Source organism: Chamaea fasciata, unplaced genomic scaffold (assembly GCF_029207755.1).
Source record: "Chamaea fasciata isolate MVZ Bird 193981 ecotype frontalis unplaced genomic scaffold, bChaFas1.0.hap1 SCAF_4, whole genome shotgun sequence".
Lineage (NCBI taxonomy): Eukaryota > Metazoa > Chordata > Aves > Passeriformes > Sylviidae > Chamaea > Chamaea fasciata.
In genome coordinates, this window is record NW_027094089.1 from 11,796,393 (window position 1) to 11,818,986 (window position 22,594).

At 34.4% G+C, this 22,594-nt stretch overlaps 1 protein-coding gene across 4 annotated transcripts in view; it reads right to left on the bottom strand.

The window, feature by feature from the left end:
* The window catches only part of KDM4C (lysine demethylase 4C), a 261,852-nt gene that overhangs the window by 168,166 nt on the left and 71,092 nt on the right, over positions 1-22,594 (bottom strand). Inside the window, exon 9 of one of the 4 annotated variants that reach the window (XR_010720481.1) lies at positions 6,193-6,303. The exons of the other annotated variants lie outside the window; for them this stretch is intronic. The gene's annotated coding sequence lies outside the window, so the exon portion shown is untranslated. The remainder of the gene's footprint in view (positions 1-6,192; positions 6,304-22,594) is intronic. 4 annotated transcript variants of the gene reach the window in all.

A 22,594-nucleotide genomic window follows, 5' to 3' on the forward strand; every position in this document is an offset into this window, starting at 1 on the left:
ACTTCACATAGACTTCAGATATGTACTTTAAATGACAATTTTAATTCATGAATCTTAGCTAGCTGATCATCTTTTCATTTGCTGTCACAATGCTCTGTTTTCATGTAACACAATTGTGCAATAACTTCTACTAAAAACATCAGACACATTCACAAGACAAGCAGTTTTTAATAAAGTCAGGAATTTCACAAAATCCATGCTCTAGTAAATATTTCATACTTGCACCTTAGTTTTTTGGCCAACAAATTTATTTATAGACTTTTAAGGTAAACCACTATTTTCTTAAAGACTACTGAAGTCTCAGGGTGATTCCAGCAATGTAATTTTAAGTTGATCAGTAGGGCTGCTTAGAGAAAAGGGGACTCGCTATATATTAAGATAGTATACCACCTAAATAAATTACCTTGCCATACAATTGGAAGGCTATTTTTAATTTATGTAGAAAAACACATTCTTCTGGTACTTCCAATACTGGAACCTATTCTCTATTATTAAATTCAAATAAATACTAAGATTTTTTTTATTAGAGCTATAAATAGGATTTTTATAGGCCAATTACAGTAGTCACCATTCAAAATTGTCCTGCATCTGATACTACCTTAATGATACCCCATGTGTCTACTAGAACACCATCTCACATTCACATATTAACATATGTGATGCTCCTGATTTCACCATCTAGATATCATAGGCAAATCCTAGATTTTTAATAGAATTCAGATAAAAACTTAATAGAGGCAGAGAAAGTGAAATGACTCTCTAAAATATCACTGTTTGCAGAGCTGTGGAATGGGAGAAAACAATAAATAAAAAAATACTTAAAAAATAAAACAAATACAATTTTTAAATACAAATAGAGGCAACCAAATGTAAGTTTTTCCCTCTCAGGTGCCTTTAAGTAATTTCTTAATGACTTCAGTCATTTTCTGTAATTCATAAGTAACCTGACAAACTAAAGGAAAACAACTTATTCATATTTTATAAGTACACAAACAGGTGGCTTTATTAAAAGACACCCTTTCTCAAAAAAATCTTTCCAGTTTCCGTGAGTTGTGTTATAAGATATGTATTTCTCTTACACTATGAACACTAAGTATGTCTTCTATGTCTCAATATACATTTATGTGATTGTCACTTCTGTATTTAACGTTCAGCCTTCTCCTCTGGACAAAATGTTAAGTAGTGGCATTACTAACTGTTATGCACAGGCAGTGCACATGGCAGCAGTACTGTAAAAAGCCACTGGGCAAAACAGCAGATGAGGCTGTAGAAGAGTGCTGTATGTGGAGCAAGTCATATTGAATAGAGCAGCTGTAAATCTTAGGAAGAACCCCAGTGAAACAGGAAAGAGGCAGGTGCTGGGTGGAGTGGTGACCAAAGCCAGGTCACATCACAACTAAGGAGTCAGCAATGGCACCATAGAATATAACCTGGCCTGAGCAAAGCATCTGCATAAATCACAGAGAATTACTATTCAAGAAGAAAAATCTGTGATGAGAATGTTTGAAATTCAGTGTCCCCTTGTCTGCCATACCTCAACAACTAATCCTAGTCAGACTGCTTGGACACTTCAAGAAATACACGTATGTTAAGGTTGGAGAATGGCTGTAACTAAGCCAGTGAGCAAAATCTACAAAGACATGCACACAAATAAAAACAATTCTGCTTAATTTTTTTGAAAATCACCTTCCCCTCCTATGGAGTCTTGCACTGAGCTCTTCTGTCATGAAAATGAGAATGAAATTCAATTATTTTGTATCTACTTCTGCTGTCAGCACTGGAACTGACGGAGTACTACACATAGGCAGAATGGGCAGGTTTTAGCATATCCAGTTCATTTCTGGATTTTCAATTTTACTGGATTCTGCTTCTAACATGTCAGTGAGGTCTAGTTTGTTTCACCTCTCAGCTCAATTGATATTTTAAGCTACACTTTCCAGAGGGAATCACAGGAAACTTAAAGAAAAGAACCACTTTTTTTTCCTGTGCTTAAAGCCCCAGCTAAACTTATTTTGTAGAGAAAGCAGATCACTAGAGTACTGGAGTTTCAAATCTAGTATTTCATTCCTCAAACTACTACATGGGAGAGAGTGCCCCAAAAAGCCTAATTAGTCACAGCAAGCTGTGCATTGGGAATGCACACCGACTGCTCCTACAAGGTACGCAGCTCTCAACAGTAACTGGCTCCAAAGGGACAAACACCTTAAGTCAGCTTGAAAAGGTCTTAGCACAGTTCCAAAAGGAGGGATTTTTAAATGGGGAGATGGGGGAAGGGGCAATAAATTAAAAAAAGAAACCTTTTGGAAGTTTATGACCCACAAGGATTTTAAGAACTTCCACGAAGGCAAAAAAAAAAAAAAAAAAAAAAAAAAAGGCAGCTGATCATAGCCTAATATAATTAGACGGCTGTGAAACTACAGCAAATACAGCAAAAACTTCAGATAAAATCACATAGCTATGAGATTCTGGTGGAATCCAACTTAAAGATCCTGATTAGAAATTCCATTATTTTTAAAATACTCAGAAGGAAACACAATCTACAAAAAGTTAATTTCCAGTATTGATTATTTTTCTCTATAATTCACCCTTTTAATGCAACTATTTATATTGTTTCAAGGCTTTTGTAACAAACACATGCTCCACTTGTTGGCAACACCACACACCCTGCATAGAACTATACCTCAAGATTTGCACTAAACTAAATGGCTGCGTACTCTCAGACACTGCCAAAAACAAGAGCAACAGCCAAGGGGGGCACACCTACCTAGAGAGAACACAGAGTTGGAGAGGAGGGAAAGGCACAGCAGGCAGAGAAGCACGCAGCTGCACAACACTGCTACATAAGCCAGGAAGAGGCGAAACCAGCTGGTAAAGAGATTTGGATGAAGGCAGAGGGAAGGTGGTAACGGCTGTGTCAGAGAAACAAACTGAGGGGGGAAATAAGACCTCTGAAATCAGGACCTTGAAGTTACAGTGGAGAGAGAGAGGTGTGTGAGCGAACAGACACGTGGGCAAGGCAGGATGGTGTACAGCACACACACAGAGGACACTAGCGACAGACTGGTCTGTAACCATTGGAATATTGTATTCTCAATACAATATTTTTTTCTCAAAAAAAAGATCAATGTATTTTTCACCAGATCTTTAGGACAGATACAAGGGACAGAACAAGAATTTTATAACCATTGGTTTTGCACGTCTTTGCAGGCACTACAAAATGCAAAGACAGCACAGTGAAGAATATTCTAGACAAATGGGAAATATCACTTTTAAGAAAAGGGCGCACCTATCAGAAGAAATCAATTCTTTTCTTTACTCAGTCATGGCATTCCTGTGTGATGGCATACAAACCACAAAATCTCATTTTTCATGAGCAGTAGCCTATAGAACATTACAAAAGGAAGCTGCAAAAGTGCCAAGCTACTACATCCACAGTTTAAGTCAGCCAACTGTGGCTCAAAGTGCTACGAGAAAATACTAAAATTTAAAACTCAAGTCACTGGCATCTTAAATTGGATACTTTAAGTCTAGAAATATTTTAGCCTTTATACATTTTTAGTTTAATGTTCCACAGTTGTAAAATATAGATAGTAACATGAACTAATCCACAGGAGTACTGTAATTCTAAATTATTTTTTATCAAGTTTACAGATGCAACAGTGCAAGTATTACCAAAAATGTCTAGAAGGAATTTGTTTCTGTTACCTGATTTTAATAGGGAACACTATGTCTGCACATTATATACCCTAATAAAGGAATATGAAATAAACGAAACTTTCTAATGGAGTAGAGTCTGTGGGAAAAAAAATTCATTTGTTCATAAACTTAAAGATTATATTTTAACATAACAAGGGTGAACTGAAGTTGAACTGAACCCTGAACTAATTTTCATGACTTGATTTTGTAACCTTTCCTGTTCTTTCACACTGAGTTTTTGATTAGTGTAAGAATGGCCTACTAAGATGTTAACTGTTCAATTTTAGACTTCTCTGAACAACAAAAAGTTCTCAACATCTTGCTGTTATGCAATCATGTCAAAATACATTAACTGTCTGAAAATCTTAGGCTGACATTTTACAAGCACTTGTCTGTGAAACATTGTAATGTTTGGTTTGTATTAATCAGCCTGATAGGTTCTTCATGAAAATACCTACTTAGAGAAAAAAAAACACTAAAAAATTTTTAAAAATACAAGTTAGGTAGCAAATCATACAGTAAAGCACCTCAATGAAAAAGTAGCATCATAAACCAACTGAATTGTGTTACGTTCCCTAGAAGAATTATTTTGAAACATCTTAGCAATGATTTCTAAAGAAATTTAATCATTTGTGCATACAACCTTTTTAAAAAGCATCTGTACCAAGATGATTACAGATGCAGATACAGCTGACTGAAAAGGACCTCTTGAATTCACATCAAGCAGTATTTCACCATATTGGAATGAATTCAAGCCATCTTAATTTTAGTGTACTGTAAAAGAAATGGCCTCTTTTTTTACATTTCTAACTGTGATTTTTGAAACAGAAATATGTAGTGCTGGTGGTTTGACTTTTGCTGGATGCCAGAGCCCAACCAGAGCCACTCTATCTCTCCTTTTGTCAACCAGACACTTTGACCTTCAGGTCACACCAGATTTCCACAGGAAGGTTTTACTAGCATAAGAATTTTGAAACTTTCTGAAAGCTCCTAAATCTACCAGGATAAAGCATTTGAATGGAAAATCAAAATTCAGGAGAGACAAGGTGAAGATGACAAATGCACTCCTAAAAGATCTCCAAGGCTGTAAGATAACTAGCTCTCAAAACTGGAGCAGCTCAGACATGCACAGGAAGAATTTATGTCCACAAGCACTACACAAAAGCAACAAGAGAAAAAACAGTAAAAAATTTAAAACAAAACAACCATTACATGCTAATAACCCATACATTGAAGAAGAACATGTGCCAGGTTTTCTTTACACTTGTCCTATGTCACAACAAAGGACAAGTGTAAAAAAATCTACTGTACAAATACTGTCAAATGTGTGGTCCACACATCATGAAAAGCCCTGCCCCTATTTTTTAAACCAGACTTGAGAGCTATCCTTACAGGCTTTACTTATCTCATTTATGTAACTGAATTGAAAATGTTTGTTCCTAGATAGTCTAAACTGCACCCTAGAGATTATACTCTCTGTAGAGAACGCAGTATATTAATTCATGCACTTCTGTCACAAGTATGGCACTAGAAAAGCTTACCTAATTAACATATATTTCAGTATATTTTTAAAGCATTTAAATATTTGTTTCCAAATCTATTTAGTATATTTGTTTCCAAATCTATATTTTTCCTTGTAAGTATTTTTAGCAATTGGACTGTGTTAAAATACAGGAACAAAGTGACTGAAATCTAATGCATAATCTGAAGTAAAGAAGCTTCCTTGAAGATTAATTTTTAAAAATACTTGTACACCTAGATATGCAGGCAGGTATGTTCTGGAGTTTCTGGAAGTATACAGAAGCCTAAATCATAAAAGCTCTCTGCTGTCATTGGCCAAAAGAAGACCTCACCACCCCATTAACAAATAAATATCTTTTCCCATAATACAAGAGATTGCACATGCTTTGCACAAGGAATCCACCAGACAGTCAAAAAATGACTGTTGATTATCATATCAGAACTTTATGAAAAGTAAACACGAGTTTCCCTAAGGCACCTAAGAAACACACACTGATAATGTTAAAAATACCACCAAGAAATTTCTAACAATATCAGGTAGGATGATTTTTCTCATTCTACATGCCATCAAGAACATTTCTCTTCAGCACTCCAATTATAACAATAAAACTTCTTTAAAAATGCATAGTGAATTTACTCCTATTATATTTTATATTTAATAATATATAATTAATATAATTAATTAATAAAAATGTTAATAATAAATATTATAATATAATAAAATCAATGTTTAACTATTACACTTAATACTATTAGCAGTTTACTGCAACAGGAAGCAAAACATGGTAAATAATTATAAACATTAAACAATCACTAAGCTTAATTTTCCTTTTCATTTATGCAACATATTTTACACTGTTAAAGAGAACACATTTTGCCTAGCAGCCTGCTTTTTCTGATCACATGTATTTCTCAAACAAGTAACAAAAATAAGACTGGATATATAAATGGTCAGATAATGCTGCTTTTTCATACCTTAAAGTTGTTACAAATGAAGCTGAAAGATCCACAGCACTTCTGCTTTCAAAGAAAAGTAAAATGGATTGCGCACATCTTTCCTAGAACTTGTGAAGTCAAACACAGGACCTGGATTTCAACAAAACAGTATTCAAAGTGAAGTATGAAAATTCTTTTAATACTAAGTGTCTTCTGAAGTCTTAGTGAATCACTTCACATACAATTTTCACAATTATCATAGCAATTAAATGAAACAAAAATGAATTCAAGGAATATACTATTTCAAATGAACTCAAATTAGACTGCACTTAATTCTCTTCATCAAGTATGCTTGAATCCTTAATTTCCCTTCTCTGCTAATATTTTTATTCATATTTAATAAATGTTATTTTTGGTCAGATAGTTTAAGTCATCTTTTTCAAAAAAAAAGAAAAGGAGAAAAAAAGAAAAAAAAAGCACCTTCAGTAAAGACACACTTTACGTTCTATTATCATTTAATTATTTAGAGTCTCTCACTGGTTGCATGTATTGAGTAAGTTAATTCTGTTAAATACAAAACAGAAGCATATTACATCACATTAGTGATGTCTAAGAAATGTACCTTAGCAAAGACACCTACTTTCCACTTCTCCCACCTCTTCAGAATTACTTTTCATTTTGTTTGCTTTCTAGTAAACACCTCCTTTTCTCAATGCTGTAACATAATTCCTCAAAATAGCATTTTCATTACCAGCAGCACCACTAGAGCTCATCAACATGTTCATCTTCGTGAGTCTTCTTCAAAAATTACCTCATTCCAGAAATTTCTATCAACAAATCAGCAAACATATTCCCTTTTTTCTACCAATGCAGAGTTCTATCGGTGGAAATGACAACTGTTACAATTCCTCAGAGCAAATTCACACAAGAACATGCAGGCAAAATTTTACTGGTTGTTTCATGACCCAGCAAATAATGCTTTCCACAAAAATGTTTTATAGAAGTAAACTTGGACTAAACAACGCTACTCAGTAGAAATGTGACACTTTGGATTAAAACATTAATTCCTATAAAAGTAGGTATGATTTGTTTAGTCTTCTCCATTGTTACACTAAATAATTGTTCCTGTTACTTAGAATTAATTTATTAAATGTTACTGACAAAAAGGCAGTATTTCCTCATTGTTTTAAGTTACACTAAAGAAATCTTCCCAGTTTTAACTGGGTGGTTGTAGACAGCTGGGGGTTGGTCTCTTTCTCCAGGCAGCAACTGACAGAATGAGAGGACACAGTCTTAAGCTGTGTCAAGGGAAATATAGGTTGGATATTAGGAAGAAGTTTTCCACTGAAAGAGTGATTAAATACTGGAATAGTCTGCTCAGGGAGGTGGTGGAGTCACCAACCCTGGATGTGTTTAAAAGAAAACTGGATGTGGCACACGACACCATGACCTAGTTGAGGTGTTAGGGCTGGGTTGGACTCGGTGATCTTGAAGGTCTCTTCCAACCTACACATTCTGTGATTCTGTGGGTGTCAACTGAAACTTAAGAAACTGATTTCTCTTTTTAAGAAACACAAACAAAGCAGCACAAAAAATTATTTTAATCTAAAATACATACTCAGCTTTAGCAGCTATGATAATAGCTGATTTGGCAAATTGCAGATAGAACTCATAACTTATTGCTTGACAGCAAATAATGATTTGTGAAAAGGTCTCTCTCACCTCTTCACAGCATGAATGACAAAATAAGAATTAAGCAGAGCAAGTAAAGAAAAAAACACAGTGACAGAATAAAGTAAAAATGTTTTCAATTATTCACAGAGACATAATGTGCTTCTTTATGATCAAGGAGCAGTCATGGAAAAAACAAACGAACAAGACTTTCAAACATAGTAATGTAATGAACTTCAACAAGCTTGTAGTCTATGCAGTACACAAAGCAAAATGGACACAGAAAAGTATGCAGAACTCCAGCCTAAGCCACTTACACTGCTATTTAAACAGAGCATGCAAATTTTATTAAATATTTATTAAAATTGAAGTTACCCATGCACATAAACACTTCTGTCACAGAAAGATATAAAATAACATTAAAATCCCAACCTACTTTGCTACAATTACGTCCTTTTAAAGGAAGAATTCTTCCCAGAGCACTTTCCCTTGTTATTTTCTCTGTATTCATTGTTTCCCACATTTTTCTCATTATCTCCGTTCCCCTACCTTTTTCATCTATTGTTTTGTAGTTATTATTCTCTTTTTCATTCTTTGATTTTTTCTACTGCTGCTAAACCTATGTTGCAAAGAGGAAAAAGCAAGTAATGCCCCAGGAAACTTCATGCAGCAAACAGGACTCTGGGTACAGTGCCATTCACCAATCTGAGTATTATCTTCCGGCTGTGTACAACCTCTCAGTCACAGAACATTTTTACACACAGGATGTCAAATTGCATAGGCACTTTAGAAGACACACTGTGTATTCACACAATCCTCAGCCTGGCTGAAAGCTACATATCCTACAGCTCAGAGATAAAGACGTGTGCCGAATATCACTGTTCCTAGGCATAGTTCACGCATACCTATTTGGTATAGTCACTCATGACCAATACCTATTTGTGGGCATAGTCACTCACCACCAAGGTACAAGCAATGAGTCCCTTTCTTCATGCTGGTCTCACCAGCCTACAGTCCCAGACAAGGACACTTTGTTTAAAACACAGGAGCTCATACTTAAAAGCCCAGACATCCCCAGCAAAATCCACAAGGAAACTATCACAGGCACACCTTCCATAGAAAAACAACAAAAGGAATCTTATTTCCAACATCCTATAACCAGTGTAAGACCTACCTGAACTTAAAGCAAAGATGGCAATCATCTCCAGAAATCAAACAGGTCATGTAAACCAAGGTGTCACTGTCAAAAAAGGCTGGTAGAGCTGCCCAACAGACACAATTAAAAGAGGTAGGCTTTAATTAACTAGTGCTATGCAAAAGAAATACTGAATAATGCATTCAGTATTTCTGCTCTTCTTACACAGGTGTCAGAAGTTTATGAATACACTTCATGAGCTATGCCACGGGCATCAGTTGTCTTAGAAAAGAGAGAAAGTGCATTCAGTTGGTGTCGAGCCAAGGCAATTTGAACAACCCACTTCTTCTCCACCAACCCTTCTTGAGAGCTTTTACTAAAAAAAAATCATATTGGACATGTTTAGAGAATGGATATTTTTTAACTGAAATAACAGTTTCCATAACTTAAGCCATTAAAACCCCCCATCCACAAATTTCTTCATTTATAACACACAAAGGCTAAAAATTACATATATACAAGCTAATTCTAATCTACATTGCAAAGAATTAAATGAGGATTCACCGAGTCTTTGGAAGATGACTTGAGATTTGGTAGCAAAGTTTCATACATAATATAAAATCACAAAAGAGGTGCTATCTCTGTCTCAAAATCATTCCTAAGTAAAATATTTAATGACAATTAGTCTACAAAACTCTAAAATAGAACACATAATAGCTCAAGACACAAATCACACAGAACTGACTGAACTCTAACACGGTTCCCCCGTACTGCAGACTTCCCATATAAGTTTTATCTGAACACCAAGAATTAACCAAGAATTAAAGACAGTATTCTGGGACAAGCACCAAACACGTGAAATTCAAAAGATGAACAGCAAATCATCAACAACATTTTTCTGCAGCTCGGGACATGCTCTTAAGGAATAACCATATTCCCTAAAGAGTTTCCAGAAAGTGATCAACTTTTTGATTTGTATTGCTGGAAAATAGTTTAAAACAGTTCCTTGAAATACAGTGTATGTGGAAGATCTTACATTCTCAAAAAGTACCTTCAATTTTTAATATATCTTACCTTCAACAAGACAGCAATAAAATGATACAAGAAGTTTCTACTTAGGGAACTTTTTTGATCATTATTCACTACTTCATTTTGAATAAAGTACACGCTCAAAGGTGTGTAAATATAAATTTGAAGTTAAGCTTGGCTGATACATAATAAAGTTCCTAATTTAAAAAAAATACAGGATACTAGCATATCTCCTGCTGATTAATCTTAAACAGAGCAATGTGCTAAAGGTCATTGCAGTGAATTTTTTTCAAACATTTGAATTCCCTTTCCACAAGAACAAATGTTTTTAATTAATATTGAATAAGTTATCAAGACTTATAACAAAGTCTTGTTTCAATGATTATGAAATTTTTTTCAGATTTTTCTTCCAACACTTCCTTTGTTTGCTTCAAACAAATTTACTAGTTGGCCTCATGTCTCCTGTGTGTTATCATAACAAAATAAAAGACTGTCTATTTTCTGCCAAGTATCTGCTTCTGTAAGAGCAATGATTTTATTAAAAAATGCCAAGGAACCCAGCAGTGCTGAGATTACCCCCATTAAGACAGCAAAACTGAAGGGAAAAAAAGAGACATCTGACTATAGCCTCAGAGAACATGCACCAAATAGCATTTTCTTAACATGCTCTAATAGATCCAGGCAGAGAAGAGAATTTGATTTGGAAATGAATTATCAGCTGTCAAAAAACATGGACATCATTAAAATGAGAAAATATGACAAACACGATACAACCTATCCTTTTTCAAGCTTAAATCTAAAATAATACCAAATTAATAGTCAAAAAACAGTTAATATTATGTCAAGATAAAAGTTGAAATATAACATTTTTTTAACAGTCCTAAAAATAGAAACATGAAAAAAATATAAATTCATATTCACTTTTGTCCTGTAATTTCCATCATCTGTACTTCCGGTAACAGACAAAGAAGTTTGAAACATATGAAACAACTGTGTTTTAAGAATACAGAGTTAAAGTCCACATATAAAACCCCTTTTTAAAAAATCAAATGGAAGTCCAATTTGAAAACTGGTATGTCAATGATATTGTAGAGAAAGCAGAAACCCTAGTGCAAAAACAAGTGTGAAAACTCACAAGAAAAAAAAAACCTATTGTCTCTTCCTGACTTTGGGAATACCATGTTCCAACTCAATGAAAACAGACTTTGCACAGGTCTTCAGTTCTTTGTCTTATGTGAGACATAACATTTCATTTAATTTTTAGGAGGCATTTTGGATTAAACATCCTTATTCACATCACAGCACCTTCATGCTGTCAACTGGCATGAAACTGGTAATGGACTGCTGTATTCCTCTCATTAGTTACCATGATGCCACTTTCTGGGAATCTGTACAATACAGATACATAGCTACAGGTCAGCCTTTCATTCTATTCAAGTACATGTCAAAAATCTGTATACTAAATTACTCTGTACATATCAGACCTGAAACCAGCAGTAAGGACTGGAATACAGAAGAAAATGTAATATAATAGGGATCCAAAGGCACTCCATGCAGAAAATGCAGCTTTTTGGCAGAGGATCCCCAAGACCAAGGTGCAGTAGGAGAACTGATACTTAAGGGTCAAGCACCTCTTCTTCTCTATGCAGAAAATAGGGAAAGGTACTCCCCTCACCCTGTTTTATACAGGCTTCTCTTCAAAACCCTTCCCTTTCTCCTCAGCAACATATATGGAATTCAATTAGTGTTTCACCTTCCTTTAAGAAATTATTTAATACAGACTCATTAGGACGCTGAAATCTACAAATATGTCACACATATAGTGTGTGTCAGCTTGCACATACATTCAGCAAAGTACAAAAGGAGAACAGATGTGCAAATGAGTATATGCAGAGAAATACAAACCAGGCAAAGATGAATCAAGACTGTCAGTCATGTGAGAACTAAATGTTAATTTTATTTTAAGATTACTTCCTACCCCAGCTTGTTTCAAGGGAAGAAGGGATGTATTATTTAGGATGGTAACCAAAAACAGGTATTCAAGCACCTTAACACTTCTAGGAAAAAATGCACATTCTGCACCTGAACGGGTGGAGGGAAATTTTTATCCTCTCATTTCAGTGTCTAAAAGCATAGCTGAACGAGTGCTAGGTTCAAATTGCAAACCACTTCATAAGAGGAAGGCAGCACAAGTGTCGTCACCTAAATAAGCTATACTCCCAATGGACAGACGTACAACCTTTTGAGTTACATAATCAAGACAAAAAAAAATTGATTCAGCAGTTTTGAGATCAGACAACTAATGCAGAACAAGTAAATTTAAAATGTCCCCATTACTTCTGTAAGAAAAAAAATCTGAAACAGTACTGTTCTTAAGAAAGTCAACAAAAAATAGGATATGGAGAGAGGAAACAAAGGAGACAAGAGGAGGAGACCCACAAAAAAAACCAAAACAAAACCACAAAACAGAAGAAAACCAACAGAATCCCTGTACTTTTCTTTGCTACCCAAGAGTTCTAAAAACAAATATTCCCCATGTTGGGCATGAATGATTTTATCATAATAATCTATGCCATTCCATGAACACACAGAATAGGAGAAGTGATACTTAATATATACCCGCAGTTCTAGCCAAAGTCCAAGAAATTACTACAAAATAAAAATAAAAATAATCAAAGACCACCACAAAAAAACCCGCACACTTGGAGGTGTGTTTTCCTTTCTCTTGCATTAGGATTGTATAAATACAAGTTTGATTATACAAACAGCTAAATAAAGTTTGAGACGTGATGTTAAAAAAAAAAAAAACAAAACAACAAACCTTCTAACAATTAAGACATTACTAGTTTAGGTAAAACTACCTAAAATTAACTCTTATGCAATAATGAGATCAGAAAATATATTTCTGACAACAAGCTTATCATATCATTACTTCGGATTAAAAGTAGGTTCTAACAGACAATCAGAGTAGAATGCTACAAATACCTTTGCTCATGACTACTTCCTTCACAAATGATATTTTCCAATACTATAAAATGTCTACTGCCGAGACAGGGGGAACTAAGGCAGTATGTTTTGAGAGTTTACCTCGTACATTATTACTGAAGAACATATACACTAAATTCACTGGCCACCAATCACGATGTTAAATAAGCTATCTGGGTATTTTCTATTTTAATGGAAATGTGCTTAATACAATTAGTTACACCTCAACTTGTTCTACAGCCCTCAAAATAAAACTCTTTTCTCATTTTTTCAATATCACATATAAATTATAAAACAGTGGTGTCATACATATTTGATTACTAACATTATAATAACAAGGATGTTTTAAACATCAAAATTTTTAGTGAATTGTCCTTTGTCTTAGAGCATGGCACAATTCCAAGTGTCTAAAGCTATGGTAGTATGATAATTTATCTATTTACTACATTTCAAGACATTATTCTCTACCAAAACACAGGAAATTTTCGCATACACACGCTTGGATATATCGCTGGGATTAACAATGGTTTAGTTCTAAAAGTCATCCAGTTTATTGTGCCATCTTCTTCTTCTTTCCCACTTAACTGTGTTAAAATGGATAACAAAATTCCCAACAGGAGATTCCTGTAAAACTATCTTTACATTCTCTGCAACTAATTATTTTTTTAAAAATTAATCTTTTTAGCATAAAGAAAAGTCTAAGTTGCCTTAGAACATTGATTTTTTTAAGTATTTATCTAACTTACATGTTGCCAATTACATTTGCATAGATACTGTGTTCTTTTCAACAACCTAACAAAGCTTTATTTAATTAACCATTAGTGTATGTTGCAAGATATGACCATATAATCAGCACTGTATTTATGCATGAAAATCCTGCAGGTTTTTTCTAAATAAATGTTTAAAGCCATAATAATTATTACTTGCATTTATGCATCCCAACCTAAAACTTCAATACCTGCTGATGTTGATTTGAATTTATTCCCATTTTGCATCAGCATGATAGTGTAAAAGACTGAATGATTTCATCAAATCCTATGATTATGGGCAGATCTGGAACACAAGCACAAACAGCTGTGCAAAAAATTGAATGCAAAAGCTGTATTATACAAATACATATATTCTTTATTATCTGTTTTGCCATTTTTATTTACATGCAGTACCTAAAGGAGTTCTATAGTTATTTGCAGTTTAAATGTTAAGCTTAAAGAGAGGCAAATTAATCTTCAAAACAATTTCAGTAATAGAGGAAGTCCAGCATTATCCAGTGCATTTCAAACAAAAGTAAAGGGATGCTACTGCCTAAGGTCATTCAGTGAGCCAAGGGCAGAGCTGGAGCTAGAATACAAAATATTTTAATCCTAGCCTCGTGTTTTAACACTGGTAAATGCTGTCTGTCCCAGGCTGTTAGCGGGAATTGTATTTATGCTCTGACAGTAAAGTAGAATCATTGAATGTTTGATGCCCAAAGGAGAAGATGAAAAACAAGAAACCATATGTCTGAAGTCTTTCTGAATATGCCTCAAGAGCATTAGAAACAGGAAAGCAGATTTAAAAAAAAAAAAAAAAAAAAAAAAAAAAAAAAAAAAAAAAAGCCACACATGAACATCCATTTTAGGATTCCTGACATGTCCTGAAAGAACTACTAAATGGAAATTTAAATGGCAACATAAAAATCAAAGAACTATCATATTATATTAGTATTAGCATGATGTACACTAAAAGGTTATGGTACACATGCTTCCTAAGGAGTGTAAAGGCTCATTTTACCACCCCAGCCATAAAACAAGACTCTTCTTCTAACATATGGAATGAATGAATTGAAATTAACGCCTGTAACGCCTAAATCTAGTTTTTCTTAATTACTACAGCACAGCTTCTCACTCCACCTAATTTACAACACATGTACTGAGAGTCTATCAAGTACTACAAGTTCCTCATAAGGGAGTTAATCCTACAATAAAATTGCAATAGATGTAAAAAGCATCCCAAGCTTTGCATGAAACTGTCCCAAGGGAAAAAATACATACGTCCCAGAACAAACAGAAGAAGTCCACAAACAAAAAGAAAACAAACAAATAACAAACCGCTGAAATGGCACATGAACTAATTGCTGAGGGTGTACCAGGTAATCCAGTGGAAAAGTAAAGAAGCATTTTGCTGTCTCCATAAAGTCAGGACATTTTCTGCCTGCTTATGAACTCAGGGAACACATCCCACAGAGTACAACTATCAGGAAGTTTATATAGGCTTCTGAAAGTGCATAACAAATACTAATACTACAGCTCATTGCTTTTTCATCATGAGTTCACATATTTTCTCAGTATTTACAAGTGGGTGCTCCCTTAGTTAAAATTAGAAATAAAAAGATCAACAAATTAATTCCTTTCAAGGAAATGTATGAAGTTATATTGCCCTCTGCTGATGAACAGCTAAAACTGGATCTAAAAATCAGAGCTTGTGCTCCAATACGAATACGAGTAACATCTGCTACCGAAACTCAAATATTTGTTTTATTATATAATTCCAAGACATCCCAATTTTTTTTTTACTAAGAACTGTCAAAAAAAAGTATAAACAAGATCTGAAGACATGAAAATATGTAAATGTTAGGGTTTCTTCCATGAGTTAAAAAATAAACTTTGCTAATTTCATGTTACTCTAAGATAGATTTACCTGCATGATCTCACTTTAAATTAATTACTATATGAAAACAGTAATTCCAATCAAGCTGTTCACAATTTCTTCCTTGAAATGAATAAGAAATTATTTTTAATTTATCAATAAGGAAACCTATCTTCTCCACACTTAAAAGGCTGATTTTAAAAAAGAACAATATAGAAGCAGTCAGGAAAGAATGTTATTTTCAGTCTATACAGACTCTTTGATGATAAAATAGTTGCTTAAACTAGAGATCAACCACTACGCTCTAATACAGCCTACAGATAATATTTTGGTTAAACAGATTTACATTTATAAACTGTGAGCCACCTAGTTCAGCACAGGGGAAGAGTTTAAGAAGTGTTGCTTACTTTTACTCTGCCCTTGTCATGACTAATACCTTCAGCACCAGTAATTCAAACAGCAGTGCAGGTGCAGTTAGACATACTTTGAGAGGCTCTGGTAAATCATATGATAGTCTATAGTCTAAATTCCAGCATAAAACCTCCTGGTCCTGCTAAAACACAAATTCTTTACCTTACCTGCAGTTTTATGATGTGTCAGTTACACCACACTTAATAATTTCTTCTCATTTCCTGTATTTTAGCGTGCATCTACAGAGGCCTATGAGGTGTTTCTATGCTTCTTGAGGTATGATTAGCAGCACACAGCATAATAACACCTTGGAAACAAGGCAGTATGTTCTCTCAGCGTATAAACAGCAATATCGCGTTTTTTCAACAGCATGTTCTAACAATATCCTTTTAGCTTTTGTTTAAACCACAAAAGGCCTTAGGACTGAGGTAAAATGGACAAATAAAAATAAATAGTACATAAAACCTATTCTAAATAAAAGGGAATTGAGTTCATCTTAACATCAAATTTTCTTCATTATTCCTGTTTTAAAAGCCTCCTTCACCAACATTCACCACATCTAAGACAATATAAAGTAGAACACTAAGTTGTGATTTTCTGTAACTTTTGTCTTGCCACCACATGCGTTTTATTTACAATGCTCAAACATACCAGAGGACTACAGGAAGCATTTGGAGAAAAAAGAAGCGGTGACAATACTAGCATTTCTTTGGCTTTCTTAAGTAGCAGACAGTTAATCAAGTAACATATATAAATGATGGGACTAGATAAAAACATTCATCATCAAAGAAGATACATCAAAGCCGTAAATAAAAGTTTATTAGCAAATTAAATTACCAAAGTGAACATATTTTTAATTTTGTTACTATACTGCTGACCACTATTTCTTTTTTCAAAATAAAAAGAAAACCTTAAATATCTATTCTGGAAAGCAAATGTACTATAAATGTACTATATGTACATTTATCTTAATATTATTAAATATCACATTATCCAAAAGATATTATATATTTATAAATTGTAATTATTATATAATTATGTAATGTAATTAATTATTCTCATTACATGTTCTTTCTCTAAATATACTAGAAGGTACAATTTCAAGTCTGGTCTTACAGGGAAGGGACCTAAGAAGATCATATGGTTCTACCTTTCATAGGAAAGGTAGCAGAGATTTATCTTCCACCTGAACACATCCCAAATTACAAACATTGGTTAATCTGAGGAACCTTCCCTTGTACTGAGACCTTGTAGATTAACATACCATGCCATAGTATGGTGAAGAATAAAAGTTCTTCAATAAATTCTAAATATCAATAAAGCCAAACTGAATCTCTTTAGCATATAATTTCAATTACTACACTATGTATGATGGCTCATAAACACAACCTAGTTTTCTTTGACATCTACTGAGAACTTTTGTCCATTATGGCCAACACAATTGAGAAAGAAAATCATTTACTAAGTCATGCTTATTCATTGACAATTCAAAATAATACCTAAGGCTCTAAAATTTCAATTCCTACAACATCCTCCGGTCTTCACCAAACCATATACAGTCCATGAAAAATTAGGAAGAGTATTTCTTACTCCAGGAAGCTCTGAACTGCTAAAATATCCTTTTACAAAGGCATTTTCCGTCTAAGAGAAAATGCATTAATATCACTAAAACAATTCCTATTCTCACTTGCTGTAAATTTAAATAATGCATTCATTTCCAGCAAGTAATTTGTATTCAATTTCTGCCTATAGTAAATCATTGTAACATACCAGTAAAAACATATTTCTAAAAGCAACAAAATCCTGAGAACCACTGTAACAAACAGAAGATCTACTTTTAAAAAGAGAAAGAGGGAAAAATATAGGAGAAAAAAATAAAAAAAAAGAGGAAAAAAAATTTAAAGACTTTTTTTCTTACTTCACTACATTTAAAATTGCAAGAAATTACGTATATTTTACACACTATGGAAGCCCTCAAAAAACAAAACTGCTGTGTGTCACCTGACTCTACACACTTCCTTCTGCAAATTACCAGTTTTTCAGACTTTGCAGAGAACAGTTAATTGACCAGTCTCTGTAATGACCAGTTTTGAGAAAACTGTATCAACTCTAACTTGTTTTCAAAAGTCCTACATCATCAGTAAACTCCTTGTATCTTGGTTTTTAAGATTCACAATACCAACAGAGTTCCATCTGATCATCTAAATAATCTTCTGTGGTGTTTTAGCACATATTCATGTATTTTCAATTGTTTACCACTGGTGACAAAACAGAACAGAGACAGCAATGTTAAATAGTTGAAACATTGTTTTAAGTAACCAACTAAATTCACTTATAAGTTATGTAAGGGCAAAAAAATAGGCAAAGCAAGGAATTTTCATTATTAATTGTATTTCTAACATCAACGTTTGCTGATCGTTTATGCAAAAGTTCTAAATTCATTATTAATAAAAATAGACTCATTAATACTTCCAGATTGCAAATACTGCATCTATATAATACTTTAAACACCAATTTTTGTACTTCACTTCTTGCTGTATCATCTTGGTTAACAAAACACTCAAGAATAACAAATAAGTACAATTAGTAGTTTACACTAAGGACAGGGAAACCCACTGTGCATTATCTTAGGGAAGTAAGAGATGAATAAACATGGTAAATAAGCAACTGTGCTGCTTCAAAGTGCTTTAACACAACATCATTTTTAATAACTTTGAAAATGCTTAATCACACAAACTTGAAACGCAAGCATAACCACAGGCTAGGCAAACACACAAATCTGTGCCTACATACAAAGGCACTGAAGAAACAATTCAGAAAGCAAGATTATTTTACTGTGAAGTATCTTTCCAACCCATGAACACAGGCAGAAATAGTCACAACTGCAGAAAGAACGCATGGAAAAATTCCCAGACTTGCTTACTGCGATTTTGTCATGAAGAACTCCAAAATGTACCAATAATCCAATCACAAATGAACTCTGAGGAGATACAATGACCAAATGAGGGCCCAGAAAGCACCTCAGTACACAAACTTCTGGAGATTACTGCCTAGTTTGTCAAAACCCATATAATTTTGATCACAGCTGTAACACTGAAGTGTAATTACCTCATTGCTTTTTAAGCTGTTGCTCTGCTATAGAATCATTTACTCTCAAAAAAGCCTTTAGAATAATCAAGTCCAACCATTAATTCAGCATTGCCAAGGTCCCTGGGAATCCTGGACAATGCCTGCCAACCCTTTCCATGAGGAAATGTCTCCTAATGCCTAATCTCAACCTCCCCCGGTTCAATTTGAGACCATTTCCTCTTGTCCTGTCACTTATGACTTGGAGAGAAGCCCAACCCCCACCTCACTTTCAGGTTCTTTCAGGCAGTGGTAGAGAGGGAGAAGGTCATCCCTTACAACAAATTATCTGACAGAATTTACCTGGTACCACTGCATTACCGGTAGCTGAAATACTTGTTTTGAACAAAAAAGACTTCTACTTAGTGAGTCAACATCAGATCAATCTTTCTGAATGAATTCAGGTAAACTTAAAGTTCAAATCCTGGTATTTAAGGCTACCACTTAGAAAGTTTCTCTTTGCACAAGTATTTGCAAAGATATACATGAATACTCAAAAGAAAATGCAAGTATACCACTCACCATGACTCAAACTTGAACTCTTCTTGAACTGGTAATAGTCCTCACAAAGAGAGGGGGAAAAATGAAGTAATAGCAATAAATCTTAACACAGCATTTATGGCCTCACTTAATACAGCCGGCCTTTCATTGCGCTTGACACAGGCAGTTCTATCAGTGGGCAACTCCCTTGCCAGAAGATCATTATGTGAGCATTCAAGTTTGAGGCTGTGTTTCAGTGCTGCACAGACACTGGCTGACAGGGAGGAGCCCCACAGCAAATTTCAGGATGCCCAAGGAAGTTACAGGATCCTGCTGCACTTTAGTAACCATCCCATCAGCTTCAGAAGATAGTGCTGGCAGCTTCTGAGCCAAGTGGAGCAGAAAGGTACTCATATTGTTTTAGGACTATATGAGGGCTATACAGGTTGGACTTGCTAAGGGGACAAAAGAAAAATTCAAGTAAAATTGCATTGTTGTCCTTCTCATAAATATTCCTCTGTCTACGATACCTTCATGGGGGAAAAAAAATTATTACATGCTTTTGGTTTAATAAATGTATATGAGTGTTAACTTAATTAACATGCTTTTTATTCACAGTCATTTTATGAATAGCTCTGGAAGGCAAAACAAGATTACTGACTCTTAATTAAAAACAAAAATCCAAATGAACTGCAGAAGTATAATCAATACAAATTACATTATTTAAATTAAGCAAATTTAATTAAAGGCATTCACATTAAATTTATTCTCTTTGGATTCAAAGCTTTTCCAAGTCAAACTGTTTTGTAACAATTTTATAAGCAGCAGAGCAGTCAGTGAAATTCCATATTATTTTAAATTAACCATTATGTACTAGAAACATCATTTTTATGAAACAAAGTACGGATTAGGTTACATATCGGAGTTCAGAAACAAAGTCAGGGTTAGAAAAATCCACTTCACTCTCTAGACTTTTTCTATATGAAGTTAATGCACTACCACTGTCCATTTGATTACGCAGACCCATAAGCAATTGAACAGTTCTATTCAAGTTATCAACTCTCTCCACTGACAAGTACTTGATGAGTACATAGCAGAGTATCTGGCTCACAGAAAATATGAACTAACCTGCCTACAAAAACACCAGTAGAATTTTTCACACAAGTTGCAGAGTCAAAAAATTGCAGAAATTCCCTGCAAGAGACTACCAGGACCCACTGGTAGTCATTATTAAAACTAAAATTCTGTTTGAAATGAAATATAATTTGCTTTTTAGAAATGGTGAATTATTCTAGTTGTCAATAGGGCATGAACATGCTCAGCACCTTCCAAAAGTCAGAAACAGAAAAATTTGGTTAGCTGTAGAATCTCATCGAAATACATTACTATCAAGGTAATCCAAAAAATAAAAATTTTAGAAAATCCTTACTGCATTACAAAGTTAGCATTTCAATTTACATGCTGCAAGAACAGATTTTCTTAAATTTATTTCCATATTCTACCCCTCACAAAACCGTGAATTTTACAAGCATGACAATGTTTCAAAGTTTTCTTAATCTAAAAAGCCCTCTGAATCAAGCCCCCACAATTAAAGCAACATAATCATAATTCTGAATATCAGATTCAATAATTGCAGCATTTGTAAGACTGAGAGGCAGCTTCTTTTTAAAAGTCTGACAGACTAGGTTGCAAGATCAAGCAACAAAACTTGCCAATACTGTTAAAAAAAGACCGCAAGGATCTTTCAGCTACAGCCACCAGAGTCACATGACAGACTTCAATCTTTTCTAGGGAGAAGATCTATAGTAATGAAGAAAAAGTGAAGACTGACTTAAAATTTATATTTAAAATTGTACCTTGGTATATCTCTGATATGTTTTTAAGCTTAAGAAACAAATACTGAAATGATTTTATATTGAATATATATATTATTTTACGTATATATCGTTTTATTTTTAATATATATGCATGTGCTACAGTAGTAATGTCTAACGGGTTAAAAGTTTGTCAATCTGCTTCCCTCCTGCAATACATGGGGAAGTGTTAAGTGCTGTATTTCAGACGCCAAAGATCTACAGTTGTAAAGATCAGAAAACTTTTCATAGGTTCTTCCTTTCAATGATTTGGCAATCAGAAATTAATAAATACTGCTAACAAGCAACCTTTTGAGTCTTGTAGAACCTGTTTTAGTTGTAGTCAAAACAAAGCACATGAGAGAAAGGGCACAAATATGGCAAGGCAAACCATCTACCTGCTCAGCATGCTGAGCAGTATTGCAAATCCAGCATGTAAAGATGCCTTAGTGAAATCCTCTGAATTAAGATAGTGCATCACCTCTTTATTTATATTTACTCACTAGTACTAACTCTTTATGATCACTTTGCAAGCAGGGGGCATGGGTGCCTTGGGTTGCAATATATAACCAAAAGCATGTATTGTATTCCCAATCTGTTGAAACCAGTTGAAGAGGTGTTTTTTCCTCTAACACCAGGGGGAAGCGGGCGGGTGTCTTCTGTTAATGGAGCAGCTGTTAAAACCAGACGGAGCAGCGCTCTTTTTCTATTCCATGACCCACCTTCCCTTCAAGGGGATATCTTCCGTTAATGGGCCAATAAGGCTGACCACATGACTGATAACATTATATCATCCCACTGTGAGATGCTCCACCCAGTGGGAGAAGCCAAGAATTCCTACCTTGATAAAGCTGAAATTCAGCACAGCAGGACAGCTTGCTTTCAACTTGATTCCAGAGGAAAGACTAGACCCATCTTGCCACCACTGAACCCTTCTACAGGATCATCTCTACTCCAACAGAAGCAGATCTGTTACTCCAGGAAGACTTAATTTGGACTACTCCCAACACCCTGAACAGGGTGTCAGGTCATATTCTGCTTGTGACAGTGTTTCTGAGATTTTTTTGATTGTTTGATTGCTTTATTACATTTGTGTTTTTTTAATATTCCCAGTAAAGAACTGTTA